Here is a 10,026-nt window from a genome sequence, read left to right on the forward strand (position 1 = left end):
TCCCTGCTCCTCCAGCCCCAGCACATCCTCTTCTCAATCCTCCATCTCCACCTGCTTCTCACAACCTCCCTTCCATCCCCTGCTTCTGTGAGTCTTGGAGTGCTCGTGGTAGTAGCCAACCTATGCCAGATAGAGCCAGGCCTTAAGGCTATGGTGAGAAAGTCAGAAAAGTGGAACAGGAATGATCATTGGGGTGGAAAATGAATAATAATACCTACTATCATTGTTACTGTTATTTCACTTATAATGATTCTTACTATGTGCCGGGCACTGGTTTAAGCATTTTACATGTACTGTATAGTAGGAGCTCATACACTTGTGCTAACTCATATAATTAACTCAAATGCATGAGTTCATCCTGCATATGTTACAGCCTATGGGGTAAGTGCATCTAGATCCCACTTTAGAGATGAGGAAACGTAGTCACAGAGAGGTTAAATGACTTGTCCTGAGTCACTCAGCTAGTACATGGTAGCTAGAACCCCACCACAGCAGGCTGGCTGTGGACCCTCATAATAAGCCACAGTTAGGGGACACCAAATGAGCTAGACCAAGGCAAGTGGCTGCATTTGGTTTGGGAATGCAAGCTGACCCATAGCGGTCCCACAGAATCAAAAACAATCCGTAATAACTTTTGAGAGATTTGCTAGAAGGCAGGGAGTTTAGAGTGCCTATGGCTCCTGCTTTGTAGCTCTGGAAACTGAAGCCGGGGAATTAGGGCTACGTGACATGCCTGCAGTTGCAAAAGGTAGCTGCAAGAGAGTGGAATTTGCATCTGCATTGCACACTAGGTGGGGCAGAGCTAGCGTTCAGGAAGGTGTACATGTCTGCACCTGCACAGGCACTTCTGGAGGAGGCAGGCGTGGCGAGCCCCCTGCTGAGGAATGCAGCCAGGGAAGTCATCCTTTGTCTCGCGCTGGTGGCTTTCAAGCAAAGAGCCCAGTGTGTTTTGCAGGCATCCATTTATGCGCTTAGCGCCTGAGCTGCACTGACTGAATGACAGGCGTCCCTGCCCAGCGTCCAGGGACTGTGTCTCCACACGCAGGCAGGGCCAGGGTGAGGTCAGGATTAACCAGAGAAGCTGTGCTCTTCTTGCAGGGCCACACTAGGCCGGGGAGGTGGGGGAGTCCTGCTGAAGCGAGTGGTCCTTGGAAGCACAAAGCGTGGAGCTCCCACAGCCAAAGGCCCCAGAGGTTCATCACCAGGGGCCTCTGAGGGGACTATGCTCCTCCCTGTCACAGATGAGGAAACTGAGCCTCAAAATTAAACCTGGACAATGATTTCTGGAACCTCAAATCAAGTCTACTGGCCCCTATGCCAGGTCTATCTTCCAATACACCATGCTGTTTTGAGTACCTGTGCCATTTAAAATATCAAGTAAAATGGGAACTTATTGAGTCTAAATCAGGCTCACCCTGGGAACAAGCTCAGAGGAGCCCCTTGGTATCCAGGTCAGACTATTCATGTGCCCAGTGATGGATGCATTAGAGCCCTGTCTGGAGGCAGGAGAGAATCCCTGTGCACCCTGCCATTGCCCTGCTGCTCCCGCCCCGGCTCTTCTCATCAGACATGACATTTTCATACATGCGCCTCCCACTGTGTAGTGTCTCTTTTCCTCCAGCCCCCTCTCCTTTCGATGCCCCCTGAAAGCCCATCTCCTGTAATGAAACCACAGCTATCTTCCTGGAAGGAAAATTACACCACCTCACCCATTTGCCCTTTTGCTCCTCCTTGGTTCTAAACCCTGTAGTTCTCAACTCAGGGTATCTTATAAGTCCTTGTGTCCTTTATTCTTGGGCATGGCTTCAGCGTGGGTGTCCTCCCCTGTGTATACTGTCTTACGTGTCGAGGCGTGTTTGTGGTTATTTTGCCCAAAGGAAGACACCATCTCTACAGTAAAGCATTGGCATCATTTCAGTGGCTCTCTGGATCTAGCTAGGGCCATGACCGTGTCAGTCCCCATGACACAGCCAGGTCCTCTTGGGTAGGTGTTACTGCTGTAGGCCTCTTTGCAGGGCCCCATTGCAGGCTGATAAGATGCCATCTGGGTACACAGAGGTCTTTTGCAGGTCGGCCCTTTCCCAGCTCTTCCAGCTGTGTTCTTCCCCCTCCCAAATGCTCCACCTCCACCTCCACCTCTACCTTCACCTCCACCTTCCACCTCCACCTTCACAGGGCCATGAATACTGGCTCCCTTTCCCGTGCCAGGCTCTGTGCTAAGCACTCGCCATGCTTTATCTCGTTAACCCGCACTACAGCTTTTAGAGGTGGATATTTTTATCCACATTTAACAGATAAGAAAAATGACACTCAGAGAGATAAAATAACTTGCCCAAGGTTACATAGCTAATAAATGGCAGGGCCAGGATTTGAACCACCACGTTCTTAACCACTGAGCTCCACCGCCTTGCCTTGTTCAGTCCATGTTGGCTGGTCAATGGACCATCCTCAGAGATGCTGTTTCTGCAGCGAGCACCCCCCTCAAGACTTTGACAACACCCTTACCTCCTCAGTTTACACCCGTGAGCCCTGAGCCAAATCTGAACCTGTTGAGCTTGATCAAAGAATGGATTGTTATTTGAAAGAGAAAACAAAAGGTGAGGATGATTCATTTTACTCTCTTCTTTGAGCCACTATGTATTGAGAGCCTTCTGTGTCTCTAGCACTGTTCTAGGTCCCATATGAAATAAACAAAAACCCCTGCCCTCACAGAGTTTACCGTCTAGTGAATTAATAGCATGCCACGTGCTGACAAGCTCTAAGTAGAAAGACCCATCCAGAAGGAGGAGTGAGAACTCTGGGAAGTAGGGGGGCAGCTGCCTCCCTGCCCTGGCAATTGAAGGATGGCCTGAGGCCTCAGCTTTTCATGGGGATGGGTCCTGTTCCAAGGCCGAGAGTGCTGGAGAGGCTGTGAGGGTTTCGGGGGCCCAGAGGTCTCTGAACCTTCTCATTTGTGCTGGTGGTGATGTGGAGGGCTAGATGTAGGCAGAGGCAGTCCATCTGGAACTCCAGCTTCTGTTGCACGGAATGGCCTTGTTGAACATGATAGTATATACAGATTCTCTCCCATTATCAGTGAGTGAAGGATCCCTTTACAAAATTTCAATTCTTCCCCCTGCCCAAATGCTCCACCTCCATCTCCACCTTCACAGGAATCATAACCAGATTTCCTCTCTGACCCACCTCTTCCCTTCTCCCTCCTCCCTGCCCCTGCCCCCACCCCCTCAAATTGGTTTGGCCTAAGGCCATGCAGAGTAATTTACCTAAACTCAACACATATAATTAGAAAAGTAAATATGTGAGCCAAAAGAGCCTTATACTGTATTTTAAAGTCAAATGTAAATAATTTATAACACCATGGTGGGAGGTGCAAAGGCTTTCCAAGCACCGTGTCCTTTGCAGCATTCTCTCTTTAAACTAACCCTCACTGCAAACTTGTGATCTAGGCTTTATCATCCCCATTTTGTAAGTTAAAAAACAAACAAACAAAGAAACAAACAAAACCCCGCAAGACTTAAAAAGGTAAAGTAGCATTACCAAAGTTACATAAATGTCAAGGTTGAGTTTTTAACCAAGGTGTGTCTGACCCCCAAGTCTGTGATAGTTCTGTCCCCCTCTAGTCCCAGGGTAGCCATTTACACAGAAAGAGTAACCATGGGCAAACTACTTTACCTTCCACTGCCTCAGTTTTCCATCTGTAAAATGGGGCCAATGCTGATAGCTAACTTTCCCCTGAACCTCAGTTCTGTTCTGGTGATCACATAAACTGGTGTATAAGAAAGGCCACAGAACTTTCAGATACTGCAAAAATACAGTATTAATCCTACCCTTGAATTTAGAAATGATTATAGCTTTTCTACCATTTAACCTTGTTGGTATCCAGTGGTAGATTTCAGTTTAGAATATCTGGTTGATTTTTTCACATTCCTGTTCTGAGAGTCGTCTCTGGCTGCTGACTGTAAAATCTGTGTTGCTGTCTTCCCAGCAGTTAGCATCTCCTCTTCCACAGCTGTACCTCAGCTGTACCTCAGGCCCCTGATTGCCAAGTCGTATAGATGTTCTACAGCGTTCTTTCTTCTGTAATCCCAAGGGAGCAGTCCATAGACACTCCTTTCCAGTAGTGTGCTGGTAAATGTTTACCACCTGGCTTTCTGATTGTGAATCTGATGTGAACGTTGGTTAATAATTATGTCTGCAATAATAAGTAAGATAAAAGCGAAACAACGAAGGCACATTTCAGAACTTCACTGAGTTTTTTTCCGTAGGAGCCACTTTTTTGCTGAATCAGGTAATAGTTTTCAAAAATGAGAAAAATATTACCTCAATATTTTCTGTTATTCACAATGTCACTGCTACAGACAGAGGGCACTTTTACATCTAATCCTACCGTATTAACATTTTCTCTATCACTGCCTTAAGTCTACATAACAACACAACAATAAATCAAGGCCTGAGTGTAGAGTGTGCCAATTTCTGTGGTGTAAATATTCTCACCACAGCCAATTTCAGGTTACCAATGTGATGTTCCTGACTGTGGAATTGGGAAGAGAGTCACAGTAGTATACCACTCTATTGTATTCCCACCATGTGTATAATAGACATAACCCAAGCACATAGATGATAGTAAACTGTAGTTTAAAAAAATTAGGATCTGATCTGATCCGATCTGTTGTATTATCTTTTTAAAATATAATTAATTAATTATATGTTTATATCATTTAATTTTTAACAATGGCTCTGTTCAACAACCAGCTTGCAAAATTCCTGAAAATTTACCAGTCAGCTTTCACAAGCCAGTGCAAGCTTCAGCACACCACTGTCCTCATTCCTCTTCCCGTTAGCCCTGACGGGCCCTGTGCCATCTGATGGCCACACCCTTTGTTAAATAGCTCCAGTTAGTCCTGATCCACGCAAATCAAGAGAACATGAGTCAATGCTCAGCTTCTCCAAATAAACAACGTCAACAGCTTCAGTCCAGTGGAGTGACTTAATGATCTGTTTCCTTCAATAAACTGTGATTTCTGAACTCAATTCAGATACCTGAGCATCGCAGTAAGCCGAGAGTGAGGCCTGGAGGCGTTCATAATGTAATGTACTAAGTTTAAACTTGGCAAGCGGATGACATTGTGAGAAATGGATTTTCTTAGGCCGATTTTGGGAGTTTGGGGTATTTTTTTAAGAGTTAAGCCAAGGCAAAAAAATAATAATAATAATAACCCTTGCGATACATCACTTCACAGCTGGTTAGCCCAGGAGAGGCTATTCTGGGATAGTCAAGCTAAAGAACCTCTTTTTAAACTCCAGGCAAACTGGAATCAGGATGCGGCGTTTTTATTTCTGTCTGTCACAGATCTACTGTGTAATCTCTGTCCAGTTAGTTCCTGGGTGGGCCTCAGTTTATCTTCTGGAGAAGTCAAGTCAATTGCCTTTACCTAGGGTATTATTAGATTTTTGAATTGTGGAGACTGAAAAAAGATAGTTGGTAGGGTTTATCAGAGGGTTTGAAGTGTCCACTTGAGGTGTTCTAATCAGTGAAGCGTCAGGGAGGGGCGAAGCTGAAGTAGGATCCTATAAGAAATGACAAATGAGCAAGGTGTAGCAGAGAAGAGGAGGAACAGGTAGGGGAAGGTGAAGGCGGGGTGAGGACCTCCAAGCAACGTCCCGTGAAAATGTCAGGCAAGTGGCTAAACTGCGTCCAGTGTTCACTTTGCCAAAACGGAGAGTGTGGGCATAAGATGACTTAGTTACAGAGGAAAAGGCAGGCAAGATGGAGCAGGCAGGTGCCTTTTGTCTAGGTTTGACAAGAGAGTTTCCTGGGTAGGGAAGGAATGTGATCAAAGTTAGGATTCTGAGGCCTGCCTGGAAGATGACCAGGGAGTAGGCAAACTTGGACACAAAACCAGCCTCCCAAACACCCATGTAATATCGTGTCCTGGGCCACCGTATAAATAATCTCCCTTTGGTTCATCAGTAGTATTTGTAGTTCTCAGGGTCACAAGCCTCTCTCCTCTGTTGAAAGTGTGAGCCCGCCCTTTGCATGAAGAAGCCTTAGAAGGGATCACTGCATACTTCTTCAATTGTCAAGAATACGCACATGTCATGGATATGAATAATACAGTGGACTTTGGGGACTGGGGGGAGGGGAAGGTTGGGAGGGGATGAGGGATAAAAGACTACACGTTGGGCACCCTGTACACTACTCGGGTGACAGGAGTACCGAAATCTCAGAAACCACCACTGAAGAACTTATCTATGTAACTGAAAACCACATGTTCTCCAAACACTATTGACATTTTTAAAAAAATCCCACCATGCCTTAAATTTATGTCATCTTACTTTTTTTGTTAGCAGCCTTGAGGGAAGGGGATAGAACCCCAATTTTAGCATCAGAGCAACTGAGACTTACAGAGATTAAATGACTTGCTCCAGATTACAACTGAGACTCAAACCCATCGCCTGGCCACAAATCTTGTGTCCTATCTACGCCAGTCTGTCTCTGGTAAACCTAACTTCTTGGTCAGCTTTCCCCATCCATAGCCAGGTACCTTTTGAAATAACAAACCATCTGATCTGTAGAAAAACTGAAAGGCCGGTTTCAGTTATCAGACACGCCAAGCTCCAGAGACTCTTTCCCAAACATTCTCTGGAAAGCCCAGAGATTCCAAATTCCAAAGCCAGCCAAATTTGAATTTCCTCTATAAAGAGATAGTCCCTCCTGGTTTAGAACATAACCTTCCTCATTAGGCTAGTTCCATGTTTTGTAATAACTTTTGCTTACACCACAAAATTGTCATAGATTATGAAAACACAAAGGCCTTGGAAAAAAGGCCCAGAGCCCCCTGGAAGTCATTATTTCTTCCTTTAGCAATTGCTGAGTTAAGCACCATAAATATGGTTCCCATCCTGCTCCCCTTCCCCCACCCTCCCCGCCCCCCACGATCTGCTGGACACATGTTCAGAAGAAAGCAGGGACGTGGGGGTGGAAGAAGATTCACATGTCATGAATCTTGAGCACTGAAAAGAAAAAGTGCGGTGATGGCGGGGAGTTTGCAGCCCTGGAAATGGAATCTCTGAAGGATTTATTGCCTTTGAGTATCTCACAAGGCTTCTTTTTTTTTTTAATAAAAATCTGTAGCTTATGGCATTTTTTTTTTTTTTGTATAGGGCAGTAAACAAGAGCTCTGAAAGGGGAAGGAAGCCAGGAGAAAGCCAGCTCCATTAGTCACGCAGCAGCATATCCTGTCACAAAGGACCCCAGTTGAGTAATCGCCCAAAATATGCCTGTTATTTTTTTTCTGTCAGAAAAAAAAAAAAAAAAAAGTGGGGCCTGCCAAAATGTACTGAAAAAAAAAAAAAAAAAAAAAAATCTGGTCTCTCAGGCCCAGAGAGGGAAAGGAAAATAAAGAAGAAACAGGCATGACGGAACCCTCTCCCCAACTTACCTGGAAGAGCAAAAGCTTTCAGACTTTTCACCGTGCAGAGCCCGGCAGCCTTGAAGAAAGCTACAGCCTTGGGATGGTCCAGGTCTCAGAGTCTTCATAGCTACTTGGTGCCAAGAGCTGAGAAAGAGGAGGGGTGGTCGGGGAGGGTGGAAGGAGGACGGCACCGGGGGAGAGGAAAAAGGAACAGAAAGTGGCCCAGGATATTGAACCAGTCCTTTGATGAGCTTCAAATGGGCAAGGCCATTGCTCATAGGAACTTGCAGGAGCCCACACCGGTTCCATGAATATTGCATGAGCCCAGCAGGGGCCAATGATTTCCGGCCAATGGCCAAGCCTGCTCCGTAAGCTTTTTTGATGGCCTCAGCAAAACCTGCGCTGTCTCAGGCCTCCCCCATGCCCTGTGGGTGCTTGGGCCATCAGACTGGACAACAAGGACTTGTGTGGAAGGACAGCGGACTCTGGAGAGGTCTGAAACGAGGGGTGGGAGAGACAGCTGGTCAGAGCTGCCTGCAACCTCCCGTGTTCTCCTGGATTGGCTTTCTAAAACCCAGGCGGACAGGCTTCTGGTGGGAAAACTGAGGCCCAGCAAACAAATGTGTTCCCAAGCCCAGTTCATTCACTGCCTCTGTCCCATGCTGTCAGTCTCATGGCTCTCAGGACCAGGACACAAGAGAAGGTACATCCCAGCACAGAACACTCTTGGAAAGCCATCATTTCCCTCCTGCTGACATTCTGAGCCACTCAAGAGTTGTCCATGGGGAACAGGCTTTCTGTACTCATTTGACCAAGAAATAGCAGAAACCTTCTCCTTAAGAAAGAGAGTAAGCCAGACACAGTGGCTGATGCCTATAACCCCAGCACTTTGGGAGGCTGAGGCGGGAGGATTGCTTAAGCACAGGAATTCAAGACCAGCCTGGGCAACACAATGAGACCTCGTCTCTACAAAAGATTTTAAAATTAGCTAGGCATGGTCTCAGTTACTCAGGAAGCTGAGGTGGAAGGATTGCTTGAGCCCAGGAGGTTGAGGCTGCAGTGAACCGTGATCACGCCACTGCACTGTGGCCTAGGCAATAAAGCAGAAGATTCTGTCTCAAAAAAGAAGAAAGAGAACAGAGCCCTACAGAGGAGAGAAAGGGTGGGCACACTGTCACTTTTGCTCCCAAGCTCCCTGAATCTCTCCTAGACGAAACACCCCAAACCTGCCTCCACTCTGCAGGAGCAGGCTGGGGAAGACCCTTTCCAGGGACACCTCCAGGGTCCTGAGCTCTAACATTTGGCTGCTTGGCCATTCTGGGCCAAGAAGACTCCTTCCCTAGCCCAGGACCATGCGTCTCCCTGATGATTGCTGCAGAAAGGCCCAATTTTCAGGGGCCTACCCAGTCCTTCAATAACTTTGAGCCACCCATGTTGTCTGAGTCACAGTCCAAAGGCAGTCGTGAGCTTCGAGGCCCGTGCTTGCCTGGCCACTGCTTCCCCTGGGAGAGCTGACTGGTTTCCTGCAGAGCTGGCCTGCAAGCTGGAAAGGCAGATTCTCCTCCCAGCCTCCTGGCTAAATTGCTGTGGAATTTCAGGCCACTCAAGTGAACTTTCTGTGACTATCTTTTCCTCCCTTCAAGATTTATCAAATATTAATTGGAGCTTCTATATGCCTGCAATATGGAGGTCCCGAGAATTCAATAGGGAATAATACAGGTACAGTTTTTCTTCACGTGAAGCCTGGGCAACCTTTGTCCCTTTCTTCCTTCCTTCCTTCCTTCCTTCCTTCCTTCCTTCCTTCCTTCCTTCCTTCCTTCCTTCCTTCCTTCTTTTTTGAGTTTCCTGATGCAAGCCCCTTGGATGGTGAGCCAGTGGTGGGAAGGTAGTGGTGGGGGTGCTTATAAATACAATAAAAAGTAAACCCACACAGTGCAAAAACCCTATGTTCATACTATTAATAGTATTTCCAAATTGCTTACACGTAGAAGACAGTTCCTTAGCAACATGGTTGTAATGAGAATTCCACAAGGGCATCTGGAATTTACTCTGTCAGACATTCCAGCTAATCAGGAAATGAAAAGGACCAAGACCACTGTATAATGCACAAACTCTGCTAATGCCCATCACGAGCGTATATCAGACCCCAGTTACAGGACTGACCTGTGGGGACTCCCCTTGTCTCGGCGTTAACTGCATCAAGTACCTGAGGCCTGTTGTCCTCCTCAGGGCTCAACGCCTTCTGGCAGCCAGGTCCTTCATATAATCCAAGAGTTGAAATCACTGTCAACACAGCTCATTGACTGATGTTCCAGGGTGACAGGCCTGGCATGTGAACACACGAGTGATGCTGTTATCCCTCGAATCACAGGTAAGTGAGGTCTCTGGAGGTGCCCACCCCCACATGAATTTCCCTTTGTGATAGCAGTGACATCTGAGCATGGGGCCACAATTTAGGCTCACCCCCTCCCCTTCCTGTGCCCCAGAAGGGGGCTGAAGGCGGGTCCTCACAGCAGAAAAAGCCCCACTTCCTCTGAGCTCCAGACAGCCCATCTCAGCTGTGTTGGGCCTTACAAGGCTGCGGTCAACAGGCACCCAGGTAATGAGGTCT

At 47.0% G+C, this 10,026-nt stretch overlaps 1 long non-coding RNA gene across 1 annotated transcript; it reads right to left on the reverse strand.

Annotated features, from left to right (window-relative positions):
- Positions 1–3,295: 3,295 nt before the first annotated feature.
- Positions 3,296–8,003, reverse strand: LOC108283270. The gene is made up of 2 exons (XR_001816752.2): positions 7,443–8,003; positions 3,296–4,192 (listed from the first exon to the last, which is right to left on the reverse strand). It is a non-coding gene; the product is annotated as an uncharacterized LOC108283270 (long non-coding RNA).
- Positions 8,004–10,026: the final 2,023 nt, after the last annotated feature.

Source organism: Cebus imitator, unplaced genomic scaffold (assembly GCF_001604975.1).
Source record: "Cebus imitator isolate Cc_AM_T3 unplaced genomic scaffold, Cebus_imitator-1.0 Scaffold13, whole genome shotgun sequence".
Classification (NCBI taxonomy): domain Eukaryota; kingdom Metazoa; phylum Chordata; class Mammalia; order Primates; family Cebidae; genus Cebus; species Cebus imitator.